At 39.6% G+C, this 21480-nt stretch overlaps 14 non-coding genes across 14 annotated transcripts; all 14 read left to right on the top strand.

Moving 5' to 3' along the window:
• Positions 1-4253: 4253 nt before the first annotated feature.
• trnag-gcc (transfer RNA glycine (anticodon GCC)) lies at positions 4254-4324 on the top strand. The gene has a single exon. It is a non-coding gene; the product is annotated as a tRNA-Gly (tRNA).
• A 669-nt stretch (positions 4325-4993) lies between these two features.
• On the top strand, positions 4994-5064 carry trnag-gcc (transfer RNA glycine (anticodon GCC)). Its single transcript has one exon. It is a non-coding gene; the product is annotated as a tRNA-Gly (tRNA).
• Positions 5065-5720: 656 nt separating this feature from the next.
• trnag-gcc (transfer RNA glycine (anticodon GCC)) lies at positions 5721-5791 on the top strand. Its single transcript has one exon. It is a non-coding gene; the product is annotated as a tRNA-Gly (tRNA).
• Positions 5792-6502: 711 nt separating this feature from the next.
• trnag-gcc (transfer RNA glycine (anticodon GCC)) lies at positions 6503-6573 on the top strand. Its single transcript has one exon. It is a non-coding gene; the product is annotated as a tRNA-Gly (tRNA).
• A 1454-nt stretch (positions 6574-8027) lies between these two features.
• On the top strand, positions 8028-8098 carry trnag-gcc (transfer RNA glycine (anticodon GCC)). Its single transcript has one exon. It is a non-coding gene; the product is annotated as a tRNA-Gly (tRNA).
• Positions 8099-11653: 3555 nt separating this feature from the next.
• Positions 11654-11724, top strand: trnag-gcc (transfer RNA glycine (anticodon GCC)). Its single transcript has one exon. It is a non-coding gene; the product is annotated as a tRNA-Gly (tRNA).
• A 1454-nt stretch (positions 11725-13178) lies between these two features.
• On the top strand, positions 13179-13249 carry trnag-gcc (transfer RNA glycine (anticodon GCC)). Its single transcript has one exon. It is a non-coding gene; the product is annotated as a tRNA-Gly (tRNA).
• Positions 13250-13918: 669 nt separating this feature from the next.
• On the top strand, positions 13919-13989 carry trnag-gcc (transfer RNA glycine (anticodon GCC)). The gene has a single exon. It is a non-coding gene; the product is annotated as a tRNA-Gly (tRNA).
• Positions 13990-14692: 703 nt separating this feature from the next.
• On the top strand, positions 14693-14763 carry trnag-gcc (transfer RNA glycine (anticodon GCC)). Its single transcript has one exon. It is a non-coding gene; the product is annotated as a tRNA-Gly (tRNA).
• Positions 14764-15432: 669 nt separating this feature from the next.
• On the top strand, positions 15433-15503 carry trnag-gcc (transfer RNA glycine (anticodon GCC)). The gene has a single exon. It is a non-coding gene; the product is annotated as a tRNA-Gly (tRNA).
• Positions 15504-16172: 669 nt separating this feature from the next.
• On the top strand, positions 16173-16243 carry trnag-gcc (transfer RNA glycine (anticodon GCC)). The gene has a single exon. It is a non-coding gene; the product is annotated as a tRNA-Gly (tRNA).
• Positions 16244-16955: 712 nt separating this feature from the next.
• On the top strand, positions 16956-17026 carry trnag-gcc (transfer RNA glycine (anticodon GCC)). The gene has a single exon. It is a non-coding gene; the product is annotated as a tRNA-Gly (tRNA).
• Positions 17027-17695: 669 nt separating this feature from the next.
• trnag-ccc (transfer RNA glycine (anticodon CCC)) lies at positions 17696-17766 on the top strand. Its single transcript has one exon. It is a non-coding gene; the product is annotated as a tRNA-Gly (tRNA).
• Positions 17767-18438: 672 nt separating this feature from the next.
• On the top strand, positions 18439-18509 carry trnag-gcc (transfer RNA glycine (anticodon GCC)). The gene has a single exon. It is a non-coding gene; the product is annotated as a tRNA-Gly (tRNA).
• Positions 18510-21480: the final 2971 nt, after the last annotated feature.

The following is a 21480-nucleotide window of genomic DNA, read 5'->3' on the forward strand; positions in this document are numbered from 1 at the left end:
ATTGTTTGAGTTTTGAATATGATCCGGCATCTTGGGTGAAAAACATTCAATGTCTGGGGGTAAATGCTGAACACCATCTTGAACAAAACAAAACAATGACTGATTGAAATGTGTATGTTATTGAAAAGAATGGATGGAGAAACAGAATGGTGCAATATGAGAATAGTGGATGATTAAAATATGAACTGTATGAAGTGTATGCATAAAATGTCAACATTGCTACTTCTTTCCCTCTGCTGCCCACCTCTCCTTTTCCATGTCATAAAATGATGAGGCTTGAAATTCCCTCCATGTCATTTCCTTCGTCATGCCTCTGTCTTTATATAAGGCGAGGACTTTAGGTGGACTGTAAATGTATTTTCCTGCCACTCCTGGAAACCCTGTGTGTAAATGTTGGCTGTTTGGGCCCTGCCTTAGCTCTGTGCGACAGAATCGACACATTCTTCCCTGAGGTTGAGGGTCCGGAAGTTTCCTCTTCTTCTCAGCTTTGTCCTCCACTCTGCACTTTGTTAGTTGAAGTTCATGCTGAAAGAAATCAGTCTGTGCAAACTCTTCAAAGGTCATTATAGGGTTTGCCAGGCCCTCTGCACAATAGGCTTTAAACACCTTTGTGGAGCAATAGAAGTATCTAATGGGCCCTTTTTGATAAAAGTGATGAACTGATGATCCGTCATTTTAGTAGCGAGATTTTGGCTGCCCACACGAGAGACATTTTTTTGTCTGTCTTGGTTTTTGTTGCTGCTGCTGTTGTTGCTGGTCCTGCTTTTTGGGTGCTGGCTGTGACACCGGATCTGCTGGATTCACAATTGCTGGGGGCAGTTCTACAACCGGGACATGGACAGTCTCACTTCCCTCAGTTAAACTCTGCCACAGTTTTTGTGTCGCCATCATTTTTTCTGGACTGGTGTCCAGTGATGAACTTGTGTTCACATGTTTAGCCAGGTGTTTTATGTACTGTGTTACATGGTATTTGGTTGTGGGGTGGAGCAGACTGTTTTGATCTGTGGCAGACCAATGCACCATAGCTGCGTAGTCTAGATCCACAAGCTTCAACATGTCTTTCTGTCCGTGATACTAATCTATGAGGTCGTCGATAGCTTTCTTCATTGGTGAAGTCCAGCGTTTGTGGTCCAAGACGAACACTCGCCCACCCGTCTTGATAGGTCCAGTGCGGGCCCTCCTTGGAGAAGCTCCTCATCGGCATCAGACAGAAAGAATTACATTGCTGTATAAAATGCCATGATAAATGAATACAAGTACAAAAAACGCATTTTGTCCATACTGAAAAAACCTACTCATGGCGTCATCATGTGCACCTGAGGCAAGAACTGGTGGAGAGGAGACAGAGGCCGACTCCATCTTTCTCAGGTACTGCTGCAATTTGTACATCTGAGTCCCTGAAAAACACTTCTTCCTCATGATGAAGGCTGCAAAGCCATCAGCCCGGCTGTCCCACACTTCCCGCCAGGTGCTCTTGGCACGACAGCCAACCAGCTGGTCATCCTCTGAGGCTGCTCAAGCTGTGGTCTTTTCCGACTCATAACGTAGAAGAGATTTGATTTGGTCAAAGCTGTGGGCATAATCCACGAAGGACAACAAGCTGGCCTTGCTGTGCCCTTCAGTCATAGACACTCCTGCAGCCTTCTCTTTCTCTCTGTACTTGAGGAGGTAGATGGTGTAGCCTACATCATTCTCCAAAAGCCACTGGAAGGATAGCTCCTTATATTTGCCAAACTGGAGGATGTAATCCCCCAGCACCTCTGTCCTGTCTGAAGCATCCCCTCCTCTCTGATGTACCACAGTCAGGGCATTTTGTTGGACTACGTTGTCAGCCAGAGGCGCAGACTTGTCCTGCAGAGAAGGGTTGTCCTTAAGCAGCTTAGCTGCATTAGTTGGATCCTGACGGAGGTACCCTTGTGGTCCCTTGCGGAAAACAACTTGGATCCTCCCAGGAAAAAAACTGAAACCTTTTTGCATGCTGGCCTGTGACATATGAAGAAAAAAACAGTGTTAGATGTATATATTAAACATGTACGTCTTCTTCACCGTTACATACTTTTCGGTTGCAGGAGCTCCCTCGGTTATCAAATAAGCAGGCTCCTTGAGCCTTCGAATCTTTTGTTTTCATGCCGAGGGAAATATCGTACAGATTTAGGTATCAATTACTTTACACATTAAGATTTTCTTTAACACAAAACATATGAAAAGTTTTTATAGAAAATTATTATTATTATTATTTTTTATTTTTTTTATTTATTTTTTTTGGTAATTATAAATTCAATTATCCAAGAATATATATACAAGTACAGAAGGCATGATTATATAATTAATCAATTTGTTGATGGACAGAAAATTAATTAAGTCAATTATTTTGATCTTTTCAGTCATTTTTCAGCTTCTCAAATTTGAGGATTTTTCTGCATGGAGTACTTTTACTTTTACACATTTTCCTTATTGTACTCACTTTTACGTAGGTAACATTTGTAATGCAGGACTTTTACTTATAACAGAGTGTTTTCACAGTGTGGTATTAGTACTTTCACTGTAGTAAAGGAGCTGAATAGTTCTTACATCACTGGCCATTTGCACAGCTGTAATCAAACACTAATGTTGCTTCATTGAATGCAAGTTTGTAAAAATGTTGACATTCTTGTGTTTTATTTGTATTTCTTTTATGCCATGAAAGTCCCTATATGACCCCCACCCCCTGCACCGTTTTGGTGTAGATACATCACAGCACATTGTATTAATGACAACAAAATTGAATTGAATTGAGAAAAACTTTGCATAGAAAGACGTGAAAGATTTAAAAAAAATTAATTAATTAAAAAAAATTGTGTGTAACATTAACGTAAGAGTTTGGTCATGGAAGTGAAATTGAACTGAGAAAAATGCATAATATTATGCTGATTGAAACAAAAAGATCATATATTATTCCAAATATTCTATTACATATGTGCAAGTGTGGCATGGAAATAAAAAAACAATGGCATAACATGCTCAAAAAAATATAATCTGAATCAAGACACTATAGTGTAAAAAATTCTAGTTACAATTATGTCGAATAATAATATTAATAATATTTTTTTTTAAATGGTTGATGCATTTGTAGTGCTACAAAAAACCATTTGAATTTGATAACACATGATCATGTCGGTCAACACATACTAATTGCTAATTTCTTGCAACATATCAAGCATGCATATTAACCCGGCATGTTGGCAATTAATTTCCCCACACAAATAAAATCTCTATTTTCCTCCAGAATAGTCTTTTTGTTGGTTTAGTTAACTTACCAGGGATTTAAAATGTAAGGGTAACCACGGGTGTAAGGAAAGTTTATAGTTGATGAGAGTTATTATTTTTAGGTTGACAAATTGTTTTATCATGATTTTATTTGGTGTCAGTCATTTATTATTAACACCCCCTGTAAGAAATAAAAATTCATTATTTTAATATGTTCTTATAGCTATAGGGAACCATTGCAAAAGAGTCACAGGTTGCCACTAGAATATACAGAAATCTCTACAAACATTTTTAACCTAGGGAATATATATAATATCAAATATCCATGTATTTATTTATTTAAATATTCAGACAGACCACCGTGTGACACTAAAAACTCTCTGAAAGCACCACACAGCCAGGTACACAGGACCCACCACACAAGCGGTGGTCCAAGTAGACCCCACCAGGACGATGTTGCCGTGGCATTTCCTGCGTTTTTGTGTGTGACTGGCTGACGGACATGTCTAGTGTTGTGGTCATTTATTCAAATACGGAAAAAACAGCGTTTTGGCTAAGTACGGGACGCACCATTTAGTACATGACACCGCTAAGTGAAACGCCGAAAAAGTTCGATGTCATTCAACATACAAAGCTCCAAGATTCCCCGGGACAACGTACATGTCTGTCCATTATTTATCTAGTCCTTAGTCAAAAAGTCACTTACTTTTGTTGGAAAAAGACCTTTGTTTGCTCGATTTCTTCGCCAGCCCGACACTGAAAGAAGCTGTTACAGCGCCAAAAAATGATCAGTGGCGGGAAGGCGCATTTGAGGGGGCTGAGTGAAGCTGTTACAGTGCCGCAGAGCGTTAGTGGCCAGAAGGCGCATTACATTCGTAGTGGTTCAGCACTACCATAGAGAATGAATGGAAACGGTTTAGGGCTGTTTAGCTAAACAATCCTCGGCGGCCGCGCGAGAGATCCTTCCACATATGGCACCATCATGGCCAGTAATATAGGGCTCAAAAGCATCGGTGGTTCAATGGTAGAATTCTCGCTTGCCATGTGAGAGATCCGGGTCCGATTCCCGGCTGATGCAGAGTGGTGAATGCTAACTATTTCTAATAATTGTTAAGTTGATTTTCCCCAGTGTGTACAGTCTCCATCTGTAGCATTATTAGAACAGATACAATGTGTACCTCTGAGCAGGAAGATTTTTTCATTTGTGGGAATACAACTGAGACACCCTTTGCGTTTCAGGACAGGAATGAAACTCAAGCCTGAAAGGCATGATCATGTACCAGACTAAGGTCCAGTTTATCTAATTCTTTCAAATAGAAGTTTAGGTTTGTCTATGGCAAGGAACGTCACTTGTACGATAAAGGTTGATGCAACGGTATTTGAAGTACTGAGAGTTCCCAAATTCTTGTATGGGATCTCCCTGTCTGGGAATTTAATACAGGTCTCCTGAGTGACAAGCAGATATACTGACCGTGACTATACTAACAGGGACAGAAGATAACGACAGGAAGTCCAATAATACCCTGCGTCTGTATAATCTGAGAACAGTTTATTGTTGCTCACGAGCTGGCAGAGTGCTGTAATACTTTCAGAATAGATAGATAGATAGATGGAAGGATTAGATTATTATAGTGTGTGTGAAATGTAAATTCCATAATTTGAACACAATCACTTGGAACCAATCTCCACTGTCCATTAGTTCCTTCCACATATGGCACCATCATGGCCAGTAATATAGGGCTCAGCAGCATCGGTGGTTCAATGGTAGAATTCTTGCTTGCCATGCAAGAGATCCGGGTTCGATTCCCGGCTGATGCAGAGTGGTGAGTGTTAATTAAATCTAAGAAATGTTAAGTTGATTTTCCCCAGTGTATACTGTCTCCATCTGTAGCATTATTAGAACAGATAGAATGTGTACCTCTGAGCAGGAACATTTTTGCCTTTGTGGGAATACAACTGAGACACCCTTTGCGTTTCAGGACAGGAATGAAAGTCATGATCATGTACCAGACTAAGGTCCAGTATATCTAATTCTTTAAAATAGACATTGAGGTTTGTCTTTGGCAAGCAACGTCACTTGGACGATAAATGTTGATGCAGCGGTATTTGAAGTACTGAGAGTTCCCAAATTCTGGTATGGGATCTCCCTGTTTGGGAATTTAATACAGGTCTCCTGAGTGACAAGCAGATATACTGACTGTTACTATACTAACAGAGACAGAAGATACAGACAGGAAGTCCAATAATACCCTGCGTCTGTATAGTGTGAGAACAGTTTATTGTTGCTCACAGGCTGGCAGAGTGCTGTAAAACTTTCAGAATAAATAGATAGCTAGATGGAAGGATTAGATTATTATAGTGTGTGTGAAATGTAAAATCCATAATTTGAACACAATCACTTGGAACCAATCTCCACTGTCCATTAGTTCCTTCCACATATGGCACCATCATGGCCAGTAATCTAGGGCTCAATAGCATCGGTGGTTCAATGGTAGAATTCTCGCTTGCCATGCGAGAGATCCGGGTCCGATTCCTGGCTGATGCAGAGTGGTGAACGCCTCACTAGGGAGGCGTTCAGGGGGCATCCTAATTATGGTAATTAATTCTAAGAAATGTTAATTTGATTTTCCCAAGTGTATACAGTTTTCATCAGTAGCATTATTAGAACAGATATAATGTGTACCTCTGAGCAGGAACATTTTTGCATTTGTGGGAATACAACCGAGACACCCTTTCTTTGCATTTCAGGATAGGAATGAAACTCAAGCCTGAAAGTCATGATTATGTACCAGACTAAGGTCCAGTTTATCTAATTCTTTCAAATAGAAGTTTAGGTTTGTCTATGGCAAGGAACGTCACTTGTATGATAAATGTTGATGCAGCGGTATTTGAAGTACTGAGAGTTCCCAAATTCTAGTATGGGATCTCCCTGTTTGGTTATTTAATACAGGTCTCCTGAGTGACAAGCAGATATACTGACTGTTACTATACTAACAGGGACAGAAGATACAGACAGGAAGTCCAATAATACCCTGCGTCTGTATTGTGTGAGAACAGTTTATTGTTGCTCACAGGCTGGCAGAGTGCTGTAAAACTTTCAGAATAAATAGATAGATAGATGGAAGGATTACATTATTATAGTGTGTGTGAAATGTAAAATCCATAATTTGAACACAATCACTTGGAACCAATCTCCACTGTCCATTAGTTCCTTCCACATATGGCACCATCATGGCCAGTAATCTAGGGCTCAATAGCATCGGTGGTTCAATGGTAGAATTCTCGCTTGCCATGCGAGAGATCCGGGTCCGATTCCTGGCTGATGCAGAGTGGTGAACGCCTCACTAGGGAGGCGTTCAGGGGGCATCCTAATTATGGTAATTAATTCTAAGAAATGTTAAGTTGATTTTCCCAAGTGTATACAGTTTTCATCAGTAGCATTATTAGAACAGATATAATGTGTACCTCTGAGCAGGAACATTTTTGCATTTGTGGGAATACAACCGAGACACCCTTTCTTTGCATTTCAGGATAGGAATGAAACTCAAGCCTGAAAGTCATGATTATGTACCAGACTAAGGTCCAGTTTATCTAATTCTTTCAAATAGAAGTTTAGGTTTGTCTATGGCAAGGAACGTCACTTGTATGATAAATGTTGATGCAGCGGTATTTGAAGTACTGAGAGTTCCCAAATTCTAGTATGGGATCTCCCTGTTTGGTTATTTAATACAGGTCTCCTGAGTGACAAGCAGATATACTGACTGTTACTATACTAACAGGGACAGAAGATACAGACAGGAAGTCCAATAATACCCTGCGTCTGTATTGTGTGAGAACAGTTTATTGTTGCTCACAGGCTGGCAGAGTGCTGTAAAACTTTCAGAATAAATAGATAGATAGATGGAAGGATTACATTATTATAGTGTGTGTGAAATATAAAATCCATAATTTGAACACAATAACTTGGAACCAATCTCCACTGTCCATTAGTTCCTTCCACATATGGCACCATCATGGCCAGTAATATAGGCCTCAACAGCATCGGTGGTTCCATGGTAGAATTCTTGCTTCCCATGTGAGAGATCTGAGTCCGATTCCCGGCTGATGCAAAGTGGTGAATGTCAACTATTTCTAATAAATGTGAAGTTGATTTTCTGCAGTGTGAACTGTCTCCATCTGTAGTGTTATTTGAACAGATACAATGTGTAACTCCGAGCAGGAAAATTTTTGTATTTGTGGGAATACAACTGAGACACCCTTTCTTTGCATTTCAGGTAGGAATGAAACTCAAGCCTGAAAGTCATGATTATGTACCAGACTAAGGTCCAGTATATCTAATTCTTTAAAATAGACATTTAGGTTTGTCTGTGGCAAGCAACGTCACTTGGACGATAAATGTTGATGCAGCGGTATTTGAAGTACTGAGAGTTCCCAAATTCTAGTATGGGATCTCCCTGTTTGGGAATTTAATACAGGTCTCCTGAGTGACAAGCAGATATACTGACCGTGACTATACTAACAGGGACAGAAGATATAGACAGGAAGTCCAATAATACCCTGCGTCTGTATAATCTGAGAACAGTTTATTGTTGCTCACAGGCTGGCAGAGTGATGTAATACTTTCAGAATAGATAGATAGATGGATGGAAGGATTAGATTATTATAGTGTGTGTGAAATGTAAATTCCATAATTTGAACACAATCACTTGGAACCAATCTCCACTGTCCATGAGTTCCTTCCACATATGGCACCATCATGGCCAGTAAGATGAGGCTCAACAGCATCGGTGGTTCAATGGTAGAATTCTCGCTTGCCATGCGAGAGATCCGGGTCCGATTCCCGGCTGATGCAGAGTGGTGAGTGGTTATTTATTCTAAGAAATGTTAAGTTGATTTTCCCCAAGGCAAGGCAAATTTATTTATATAGCGCATTTCATACTCAAGGCAACTCAATGTGCTTTACATGATAAAACATTCAATTGTTTAAAATCAATAAGAACATTTAAATCAATAAGAACATTTAAAATCATCAGTAAAATCAATTAAAATCATCAGTAAAATCATCATTACATCAACAACATGACAAAAAATCTCTCTCTCAATCATACGCAGTAGAGAAAAAAAGTGCCTTTAACTTTGATTTAAAAATGTTCAAATTAGATACTGACTTCAGCTCCGCTGGCAGTTTGTTCCACTTCTTTGCAGCATAACAACTAAAAGCAGCATCACCATGTTTACTGTGAACTCTGGGCTCCACTATCTGATCTGTGTCCATAGATCTGAGAGACCTGCTGGGTTCATACCTGACTAACATGTCACTGATGTATTCTGGACCAAACCCATTCACAGATTTATACACCAGCAGCAGAACTTTAAAGTCTATTCTGAGGCTGACTGGGAGCCAGTGTAAAGACTTTAAAACTGGAGTAATGTGCTCTGACCTCTTTGTTCTGGTTAAGACCCGAGCTGCAGCGTTCTGAACCAGCTGTAGCTGTTTGATGCTCTTTTGGGGGATTCCTGTCAGAAGACCATTACAATAGTCCAGTCTGCTGGAGATAAAAGCATGGACCAGTTTCTCCTGGTCTTTCTGAGCCATTAAACCTTTCACTCTGGAGATGTTCTTTAGGTGGTAGAAGGCTGTTTTTGTGATAGATTTGATCTGACTGCTGAATGTAAGATCTGAGTCAATCAGAACACCAAGGTTTTTGACTTGGTCTTTAGTTTTTAAAGATCGAGACTCAAGATAATTGCTGACAGCAGTCCTCTTTTCCTTGTTACCAAAGACAATCACCTCCGTCTTGTCATGGTTTAGTTGAAGGAAGTTTTCACTCATCCAGCAGTTTACTTTTTCTAAACAGTCACACAACACCTCAATGGGACCATGGTCATCTGGGTTCAGTGATAGATATAGTTGTGTGTCATCTGCATAGCTCTGATAATCAACCTTACAGTTCTGTAAAATTTGTCCTAAAGGAAGCATGTAAAGGTTAAACAGAAGGGGTCCAAGAACAGATCCCTGAGGAACCCCACAGGACATTGGTAATCTGTCAGATTCAAAGTTTCCAATGCTTACAAAATAGCTTCGCTCCTCCAAGTATGACTTAAACCATTGCATTACTTTTCCATTTAGTCCAACCCATGTTTGCAATCTGTGCAACAAAATTGTATGATCTACAGTGTCAAATGCAGCACTTAGATCCAACAGAATGAGAACAGATACTTTTCCTGAATCAGTGTTCAACCTTATGTCATTGATCACTTTGATAAGAGCAGTTTCAGTGCTGTGATGAGAACGAAAACCTGACTGAAATTTATCAAATATTTTGTTGAATGTTAAGAATTGACTCAGTTGGTTGAAGACCACCTTCTCAATGATCTTGGCCATGAATGGAAGGTTGCTGATTGGTCTATAGTTAGCCAGTATAGAGGCATCCAGTGTTCTCTTTTTTAACAGCGGTTTCACAGCAGCTACTTTCAGGGATTTTGGTACGGTGCCTGATTGGAATGAGCAGTTAATTATCTGACACAAATCAGTGACAATTGACTTTACAACAGTTTTAAAGAAGTTTGAGGGTATTGTGTCAAGGCAACACGTTGATGGATTCAGCTGCTGAACAGTCTCCTCTATTGTTTTTGGGTTCACTGTAATAAACTCTAACATTGTAGTTGACTCATCCCTCAGTGGTTGAAGCTGTTCAAGCTTTTTGTGATTTTGCTGGTTTGTTCTGATGTTTGACCTTATTGATTGTATTTTTTCATTGAAATATACAGCAAATTCATTGCATTTTCCAGCTGACAGTAATTCAGGGGCTATCTGATCTGGGGGGGTTGTGAGCTTTTCAATTACAGAAAACAACGTGCGAGAGTTGTTGACATTTTTGGCAATAATTTCAGAAAAGTATTGCTGCCTTGCTTTGAACAAGCCATCATTGAATTTTCGCAGACTTATTTTGTACAGTTCTAGATGAATTTGGAGTTTTGTTGATCTCCATTTACGCTCAGCTCTTCTACAGTCAGATTTCAAATTCTGCATTATCTCAGTCCTCCTCCAAGGTGTTTTCTGTGTGTTTGGTTTTCTCTTAGTTTTGATTGGAGCCACCACATCTATGACATTACAGACGTTTCTATTATACTCATCCAGAAGATCATCAACTGTCTCAGCACTCAATGTTGGTGTCATTGCTATGGCTTCCATAAACTGTGCACTTGTGTTCTCATTTATGTACCTTTTCTTTAAACACACATAACTAGGGGGAACAGATGTTATAGTCTCTAGGTCAAAAAAGACACAGAAATGATCAGATAGAGCTAAGTCTCTTACATCAACAGCAGAGATATCAACACCTTTAGAGATAACCAGATCCAAAGTGTGACCTTGAGTGTGTGTCGGACCAGTCACATGTTGTGTAAGACCAAAAGTATCCATTAAAGCATACAGTTCTTTGGCAGTATTGTCCATGTTATTGTCTACATGAATATTTAAGTCACCTGTTATTATTAAAAAGTTGTATTCAGTGCATACAACTGACAGCAGTTCAGCAAACTCATCCATGAATTCTCCAGAATATTTTGGGGGTCTATAAACGACTAAAAACAGAACTCTTGAATCACCCTTCAGTAAGAATGACATATATTCAAAGGAGATAAAATCACCAAATGTTATTTCTTTGCACTGAAATATTGATTTTAAGATGGCAGCAACTCCACCACCTTTCCTGCAAGTACGACACTTATTGAAATAAATAAAGTCTTGTGGTGCACTTTCATTGAGAATAGTATTACTGATACCATCAAGTGTATACAGTCTCCATCTGTAGCATTATTAGAACAGATAGAATGTGTACCTCTGAGCAGGAACATTTTTGTCTTTGTGGGAATACAACTGAGACACCCTTTGCGTTTCAGGACAGGAATGAAACTCAACCCTGAAAGTCATGATCATGTACCAGACTAAGGTCCAGTATATCTAATTCTTTAAAATAGACATTTAGGTTTGTCTGTGGCAAGCAACGTCACTTGGACGATAAATGTTGATGCAGCGGTATTTGAAGTACTGAGAGTTCCCAAATTCTAGTATTCCCTGTTTGGGAATTTAATACAGGTCTCCTGAGTGACAAGCAGATATACTGACTGTTACTATACTAACAGGGACAGAAGATACAGACAGGAAGTCCAATAATACCCTGCATCTGTATAGTGTGAGAACAGTTTATTGTTGCTCACAGGCTGGCAGAGTGCTGTAAAACTTTCAGAATAAATAAATAGCTAGATGGAAGGATTAGATTATTATAGTTTGTGTGAAATGTAAAATCCATAATTTGAACACAATCACTTGGAACCAATCTCCACTGTCCATTAGTTCCTTCCACATATGGCACCATCATGGCCAGTAATCTAGGGCTCAATAGCATCGGTGGTTCAATGGTAGAATTCTCGCTTGCCATGCGAGAGATCCGGGTCCGATTCCTGGCTGATGCAGAGTGGTGAACGCCTCACTAGGGAGGCGTTCAGGGGGCATCCTAATTATGGTAATTAATTCTAAGAAATGTTAAGTTGATTTTCCCAAGTGTATACAGTTTTCATCAGTAGCATTATTAGAACAGATATAATGTGTACCTCTGAGCAGGAACATTTTTGCATTTGTGGGAATACAACCGAGACACCCTTTCTTTGCATTTCAGGATAGGAATGAAACTCAAGCCTGAAAGTCATGATTATGTACCAGACTAAGGTCCAGTTTATCTAATTCTTTCAAATAGAAGTTTAGGTTTGTCTATGGCAAGGAACGTCACTTGTACGATAAATGTTGATGCAGCGGTATTTGAAGTACTGAGAGTTCCCAAATTCTAGTATGGGATCTCCCTGTTTGGTTATTTAATACAGGTCTCCTGAGTGACAAGCAGATATACTGACTGTTACTATACTAACAGGGACAGAAGATACAGACAGGAAGTCCAATAATACCCTGCGTCTGTATTGTGTGAGAACAGTTTATTGTTGCTCACAGGCTGGCAGAGTGCTGTAAAACTTTCAGAATAAATAGATAGCTAGATGGAAGGATTACATTATTATAGTGTGTGTGAAATGTAAAATCCATAATTTGAACACAATAACTTGGAACCAATCTCCACTGTCCATTAGTTCCTTCCACATATGGCACCATCATGGCCAGTAATATAGGCCTCAACAGCATCGGTGGTTCAATGGTAGAATTCTTGCTTCCCATGTGAGAGATCTGAGTCCGATTCCCGGCTGATGCAAAGTGGTGAATGTCAACTATTTCTAATAAATGTGAAGTTGATTTTCTGCAGTGTGAACTGTCTCCATCTGTAGTGTTATTTGAACAGATACAATGTGTAACTCCGAGCAGGAAAATTTTTGTATTTGTGGGAATACAACTGAGACACCCTTTCTTTGCATTTCAGGTAGGAATGAAACTCAAGCCTGAAAGTCATGATTATGTACCAGACTAAGGTCCAGTATATCTAATTCTTTAAAATAGACATTTAGGTTTGTCTGTGGCAAGCAACGTCACTTGTACGATAAATGTTGATGCAGCGGTATTTGAAGTACTGAGAGTTCCCAAATTCTAATATGGGATCTCCCTGTTTGGGAATTTAATACAGGTCTCCTGAGTGACAAGCAGATATACTGACCGTGACTATACTAACAGGGACAGAAGATATAGACAGGAAGTCCAATAATACCCTGCGTCTGTATAATCTGAGAACAGTTTATTGTTGCTCACAGGCTGGCAGAGTGATGTAATACTTTCAGAATAGATAGATAGATGGATGGAAGGATTAGATTATTATAGTGTGTGTGAAATGTAAATTCCATAATTTGAACACAATCACTTGGAACCAATCTCCACTGTCCATGAGTTCCTTCCACATATGGCACCATCATGGCCAGTAAGATGAGGCTCAACAGCATCGGTGGTTCAATGGTAGAATTCTCGCTTGCCATGCGAGAGATCCGGGTCCGATTCCCGGCTGATGCAGAGTGGTGAGTGGTTATTAATTCTAAGAAATGTTAAGTTGATTTTCCCCAGTGTATACAGTCTCCATCTGTAGCATTATTAGAACAGATAGAATGTGTACCTCTGAGCAGGAACATTTTTGTCTTTGTGGGAATACAACTGAGACACCCTTTGCGTTTCAGGACAGGAATGAAACTCAACCCTGAAAGTCATGATCATGTACCAGACTAAGGTCCAGAATATCTAATTCTTTAAAATAGACATTTAGGTTTGTCTGTGGCAAGCAACGTCACTTGGACGATAAATGTTGATGCAGCGGTATTTGAAGTACTGAGAGTTCCCAAATTCTAGTATGGGATCTCCCTGTTTGGGAATTTAATACAGGTCTCCTGAGTGACAAGCAGATATACTGACTGTTACTATACTAACAGGGACAGAAGATACAGACAGGAAGTCCAATAATACCCTGCGTCTGTATAGTGTGAGAACAGTTTATTGTTGCTCACAGGCTGGCAGAGTGCTGTAAAACTTTCAGAATAAATAAATAGCTAGATGGAAGGATTAGATTATTATAGTTTGTGTGAAATGTAAAATCCATAATTTGAACACAATCACTTGGAACCAATCTCCACTGTCCATTAGTTCCTTCCACATATGGCACCATCATGGCCAGTAATCTAGGGCTCAATAGCATCGGTGGTTCAATGGTAGAATTCTCGCTTGCCATGCGAGAGATCCGGGTCCGATTCCCGGCTGATGCAGAGTGGTGAACGCCTCACTAGGGAGGTCTTCAGGGGGCATCCTAATTATGGTAATTAATTCTAAGAAATGTTAAGTTGATTTTCCCAAGTGTATACAGTTTTCATCAGTAGCATTATTAGAACAGATATAATGTGTACCTCTGAGCAGGAACATTTTTGCATTTGTGGGAATACAACCGAGACACCCTTTCTTTGCATTTCAGGATAGGAATGAAACTCAAGCCTGAAAGTCATGATTATGTACCAGACTAAGGTCCAGTTTATCTAATTCTTTCAAATAGAAGTTTAGGTTTGTCTATGGCAAGGAACGTCACTTGTACGATAAATGTTGATGCAGCAGTATTTGAAGTACTGAGAGTTCCCAAATTCTAGTATGGGATCTCCCTGTCTGGGAATATAATACAGGTCTCCTGAGTGACAAGCAGATATACTGACCGTGACTATACTAACAGGGACAGAAGATATAGACAGGAAGTCCAATAATACCCTGCGTCTGTATAGTCTGAGAACAGTTTATTGTTGCTCACGGGCTGGCAGAGTGCTGTAATACTTTCTAGATAGATAGATGGAAGGATTAGATTTTTATCGTGTGTGTGAAATGTAAAATCCATAATTTGAACACAATCACTTGGAACCAATCTCCACTGTCCATTATTTCCTTCCACATATGGCACCATCATGGCCAGTAGTAAAGGGCACAACAGCATCGGTGGTTCAATGGTAGAATTCTCGCTTGCCATGCGAGAGATCTGGGTCCGATTCCTGGCTGATGCAGAGTGGTGAGTGTTAATTAATTCTAAGAAATGGTAAGTTGATTTTCCCCAGTGTATACAGTTTTCATCAGTAGCATTATTAGAACAGATATAATGTGTACCTCTGAGCAGGAACATTTTTGCATTTGTGGGAATACAACTGAGACACCCTTTGCGTTTCAGGGCAGGAATGAAACTCAAGCCTGAAAGTCATGATCATGTACCAGACTAAGGTCCAGTATATCTTATTGTTTAAAATAGACATTTAGGTTTGTCTGTGGCAAGGAACGTCACTTGGACGATAAATGTTGATGCAGCGGTATTTGAAGTACTGAGAGTTCCCAAATTCTAGTATGGGATCTCCCTGTTTGGGATTTTAATACAGGTCTCCTGAGTGAGAAGCAGATATACTGACTGTTACTATACTAACAGGGACAGAAGATACAGACAGGAAGTCCAATAATACCCTGCGTCTGTATAGTGTGAGAACAGTTTATTGTTGCTCACGGGCTGGCAGAGTGATGTATTACTTTGAGAATAGATGGATAGATAGATGGAAGGATTAGATTATTATAGTGTGTGTGAAATGTAAATTCCATAATTTGAACACAATCACTTGGAACCAATCTCCACTGTCCATGAGTTGCTTCCACATATGGCACCATCATGGCCAGTAAGATGAGGCTCAACAGCATCGGTGGTTCAATGGTAGAATTCTCGCTTGCCATGCGAGAGATCCGGGTCCGATTCCTGGCTGATGCAGAGTGGTGAGTGGTTATTAATTCTAAGAAATGTTAAGTTGATTTTCCCCAGTGTATACAGTCTCCATCTGTAGCATTATTAGAACAGATAGAATGTGTACCTCTGAGCAGGAACATTTTTGTCTTTGTGGGATTACAACTGAGACACCCTTTGCGTTTCAGGACAGGAATGAAACTCAAGCCTGAAAGTCATGATCATGTACCAGACTAAGGTCCAGTATATCTAATTCTTTAAAATAGACATTTAGGTTTGTCTGTGGCAAGCAACGTCACTTGGACGATAAATGTTGATGCAGCGGTATTTGAAGTACTGAGAGTTCCCAAATTCTAGTATGGGATCTCCCTGTTTGGGAATTTAATACAGGTCTCCTGAGTGACAAGCAGATATACTGACTGTTACTATACTAACAGGGACAGAAGATACAGACAGGAAGTCCAATAATACCCTGCGTCTGTATAGTGTGAGAACAGTTTATTGTTGCTCACAGGCTGGCAGAGTGCTGTAAAACTTTCAGAATAAATAAATAGCTAGATGGAAGGATTAGATTATTATAGTGTGTGTGAAATGTAAAATCCATAATTTGAACACAATCACTTGGAACCAATCTCCACTGTCCATTAGTTCCTTCCACATATGGCACCATCATGGCCAGTAATCTAGCGCTCAATAGCATCGGTGGTTCAATGGTAGAATTCTCGCTTGCCATGCGAGAGATCCGGGTCCGATTCCCGGCTGATGCAGAGTGGTGAACGCCTCACTAGGGAGGCTTTCAGGGGGCATCCTAATTATGGTAATTAATTCTAAGAAATGTTAAGTTGATTTTCCCAAGTGTATACAGTTTTCATCAGTAGCATTATTAGAACATATATAATGTGTACCTCTGAGCAGGAACATTTTTGCATTTGTGGGAATACAACTGAGACACCCTTTCTTTGCATTTCAGGATAGGAATGAAACTTAAGCCTGAAAGTCATGATTATGTACCAGACTAAGGGTCCAGTTTATCTAATTCTTTCAAATAGAAGTTTAGGTTTGTCTATGGCAAGGAACGTCACTTGTACGATAAATGTTGATGCAGCGGTATTTGAAGTACTGAGAGTTCCCAAATTCTAGTATGGGATCTCCCTGTCTGGGAATATAATACAGGTCTCCTGAGTGACAAGCAGATATACTGACCGTGACTATACTAACAGGGACAGAAGATATAGACAGGAAGTCCAATAATACCCTGCGTCTGTATAGTCTGAGAACAGTTTATTGTTGCTCACGAGCTGGCAGAGTGCTGTAATACTTTCTAGATAGATAGATAGATAGATGGAAGGATTAGATTTTTATAGTGTGTGTGAAATGTAAAATTCATAATTTGAACACAGTCACTTGGAACCAATCTCCACTGTCCATTATTTCCTTCCACATATGGCACCATCATGGCCAGTAATATAGGGCTCAGCAGCATCGGTGGTTCAATGGTAGAATTCTCGCTTGCCATGCGAGAGATCCGGGTCCGATTCCCGGCTGATGCAGAGTGGTGAGTGTTAATTAATTCTAAGAAATGTTAAGTTGATTTTCCCCAGTGTATACAGTCTCCATCTGTAGCATTATTAGAACAGATAGAATGTGTACCTCTGAGCAGGAACATTTTTGCCTTTGTGGGAATACAACTGAGACACCCTTTGCGTTTCAGGACAGGAATGAAACTCAAGCCTGAAAGTCATGATCATGTACCAGACTAAGGTCCAGTATATCTTATTGTTTAAAATAGACATTTAGGTTTGTCTGTGGCAAGGAACGTCACTTGGACGATAAATGTTGATGCAGCGGTATTTGAAGTACTGAGAGTTCCCAAATTCTAGTATGGGATCTCCCTGTTTGGGATTTTAATACAGGTCTCCTGAGTGACAAGCAGATATACTGACTGTTACTATACTAACAGGGACAGAAGATACAGACAGGAAGTCCAATAATACCCTGCGTCTGTATAGTGTGAGAACAGTTTATTGTTGCTCACAGGCTGGCAGAGTGCTGTAAAACTTTCAGAATAAATAGATAGCTAGATGGAAGGATTAGATTATTATAGTGTGTGTGAAATGTAAAATCCATAATTTGAACACAATCACTTGGAACCAATCTCCACTGTCCATTAGTTCCTTCCACATATGGCACCATCATGGCCAGTAATATAGCCCTCAACAGCATCGGTGGTTCAATGGTAGAATTCTCGCTTCCCATGTGAGAGATCCGGGTCCGATTCCCGGCTGATGCAAAGTGGTGAATGTCAACTATTTCTAATAAATGTTAAGTTGATTTTCCCCAGTGTGAACAGTCTCCATCTGTAGCGTTATTTGAACAAATACAATGTGTAACTCCCAGCAGGAAAATTTTTGTATTTGTGGGAATACAACTGAGACACCCTTTCTTTGCATTTCAGGTAGGAATGAAACTCAAGCCTGAAAGTCATGATTATGTACCAGACTAAGGTCCAGTTTATCTAATTCTTTCAAATAGAAGTTTAGGTTTGTCTATGGCAAGGAACGTCACTTGTACGATAAAGGTTGATGCAACAGTATTTGAAGTACTGAGAGTTGCCAAATTCTAGTATGGGATCTCCCTGTCTGGGAATTTAATACAGGTCTCCTGAGTGACAAGCAGATATACTGACCGTGACTATACTAACAGGGACAGAAGATATAGACAGGAAGTCCAATAATACCCTGCGTCTGTATAATCTGAGAACAGTTTATTGTTGCTCACGGGCTGGCAGAGTGCTGTAATCCTTTCAGAATAGATAGATAGATAGATGGAAGGATTAGATTATTATAGTGTGTGTGAAATGTAAATTCCATAATTTGAACACAATCACTTGGAACCAATCTCCACTGTCCATGAGTTCCTTCCACATATGGCACCATCATGGCCAGTAATATGAGGCTCAACAGCATTGGTGGTTCAATGGTAGAATTCTCGCTTGCCATGCGAGAGATCAGGGTCCGATTCCCGGCTGATGCAGAGTGGTGAGTGGTTATTAATTCTAAGAAATGTTCAGTTGATTTTCCCCAGTGTATACAGTCTCCATCTGTAGCATTATTAGAACAGATAGAATGTGTACCTCTGAGCAGGAAGATTTTTGTCTTTGTGGGAATACAACTGAGACACCCTTTCTTCGCATTTCAGGATAGGAAGGAAACTCAAGCCTGAAAGTCATGATTATGTACCAGACTAAGGTCCAGTTTATCTAATTCTTTAAAATAGACTTTTAGGGTTGCCAGGTTTATCTATGGAAAGGAATGTAACTTGGAAGATAAATGATGATGCTATGATATTTGAAGTACTAAGTGTTCCCAAATTGTAGTATGGGATCTCCCTGTTGGGGAATTGAATCCCAGTCTTCTGCGAGACAAGCAGAGATACTAGCCACTATAATAACAGGGATTGAAGATACAGACAGGAAGGTCAATGATACCCTACGTATATACAGTGTGAGAACAGTTTATTGTTACTCACAGGCTGGCAGAGTACCGTAATACTTCCAGAATAGGTTGGCTCCCCACACCGTGCATGAAGTGGGCCGGGCTCGGTCTTCATTTTCCCGCTCAGCTGTCGGGCCGGGCCGGTGTCATGGTCTGAGTTCACATCGTACTGAGATTGTATATGTGCATGCGTGCACATGCGCACTGCCGAAAAATTAATTTTTGCAAAAAAAAAAATAATTCAGTTTTGTTTTCAAAGTGAACGGACACGTGTCTTATTCGTTTATTGGTTTATATTAGGGTTAGAGTTAGGGTTATAACATCAGTATGAAGGTAAACTGACACCGGTGTCACGATTAACCCCACCCTAACTCAATCCATTAAACAAATAAAACACGCATCCGTTCAAATTCATTTTCCGTTAGTGTATTTTTTAATCTCTATTACATTAATATCATTTTTTAATAAACACAAAACACTTCTATGTTGTTGTGGTATCATTTCTAAAGTGATTTCTGCTTGTAGTGGAACGGGATATTGACGGCGTTGTGTTGCAATTTGTTGTTAAGCTTTCACATTCACTGAATATTATTTGCTGATTTTCATTCCTCACTTGTTACTGGGGCGCAAGAAACAAAAATGATTGCGTGCTTCAGTCAGGTCTGCGCTTCAGGTACGGGCAGCCCGATCTGGTCTGCATACTGTAATGGACTAGGTTCTATGTTCTGGTTATGTTCCACTTGTGTGTATTCAGTGGTTAAGTAATGCTGAGATTTCCCATGCCTGTGAAGGCATCATGGTTACGTGCAGCTTTCTTTGCCAATGTGTGTCTTTGTTTAAATGTGTTCTGAGTGTTGATTGGCTGGGAGGCTAGGAAAAGGGTGGGCGTAAGAGTGGAGTTCTGTTCCCACGGTAATGTGAGTGTATGACAGTTCTTTGTGTGTTTGATTGTTTATTTTTGGTGTGTTACTATGACCTCCATTAAAGCCTGTAAAACTGTGATAACGGCTCGAGTCACATCATTACAATACCTAAGTGAAGCTGACTCCCCACCCCACGGTCTCAACTGTTTGTGCAGCGTTAGTGCTGGTTTGTGATGAAAAAATTATCATTTGTGCTGCGTTCGTTTTTAAGATATAACAAGTTTATTATAAAGTGATGATGTCACTTGTGCCCCCCACAACATCAAAATTAAACAAAAATAGTCTCAACTGTTTGTGCTGTATTAGTGCTGGCTAATGCTGAAAGAATTATCGTTTGTGCTTCTTTAGTTTTTAAGATATTAAATAAATAATATCTGAAAAGGAGTGCATGTTCACGCAGCTCCCCCACTTTGTCTAAATGGAACACAAATGGTCACAATCGTTAGTGCTGCGTTAGTGCTGAAATAATTATCATTTGTGCTCCTTTAGTTTTTACGATATAACAAGTTTATTATAAGGTGATGACGGCATTAGTTTTTAAGATATTAAATAAATAATATCTGAAAAGGAGTGAATGTGTGCGCGTGCCCGAGGCGAGGCAGACGTTGCGTGCACCCGTGCAGCAACAACGGTGCAACTTTTAGGTTCAAGCAATTTCCCCACTTTGTCTAAACTTAACAAAAATGGTCTGAATCATTTGTGCTGCATTAGTGCTAGTTTATGCTGAAATAATTATTGTTTGTGTTTAAGATATAACAAGTTTATTATAAGGTGATGATGTCACTCAGCCCCCCACAATGTCCAAATTGAAGAGAAATAGTCTCAATCATTAGTGCAGCATTAGTGCTGGTTTGTGCTGAAAAAATTCATGTTTGTGCTGCTTTGGTTTTTATGATAGACTGTCAGTGTTCCCTGCTTCAAGACATCCTGGGTTCTTTGTGCCTTTTTCGTGTCTCAACTTCATGTTTTTGAACCTTAGTTCGCCTTTCTGACCTCCACCTGGATCTTCCCATAGAAACCTTCACCTGTTGCTTCACAGAGACGTTCAAATAAAGAGTTTTTCGAATCTGATCATTGGTGTGTTTGAGTCTGTTTTTGAGTTGTTGTTTTTTTTGTTTTTTTTAGCAAAAGCAGCACTAATGCAGTAAATAACATTTGGACTATTTTCACTCAATTTGGAGAATGTGGGGGGCTGTGTGATGTTATAGTCTCATAATAAACTTGTTCTTGTCACAAACCCAAAGGACAAGACTCAAAAATAGACTCAAACACACCAATGATCAGATTTGAAAAAACTCCTTATTTGAAAGTCATTGCAAGAAATTTAGCAATTAGTATGTGTTGACCGACATAATCATGTGTTATCAAATTCAAGTTATTTTTTGTAGCACTACAAGTACATCAACTAAAAAAATATGAATTAATATTAATAATATTCGATATAATTGTAACTACGTATAGAATACGTATAGAATTGTATACACCACATTGTCTTCATTAAGATGGTATTTTTTCAGCTTAATGGTTTTTAATCCATGTGAGAGGAACTACTTGAACACCTTTCAGGAGGTACACAAACATTAATCA

Source organism: Gouania willdenowi, chromosome 6 (assembly GCF_900634775.1).
Source record: "Gouania willdenowi chromosome 6, fGouWil2.1, whole genome shotgun sequence".
NCBI lineage: Eukaryota > Metazoa > Chordata > Actinopteri > Blenniiformes > Gobiesocidae > Gouania > Gouania willdenowi.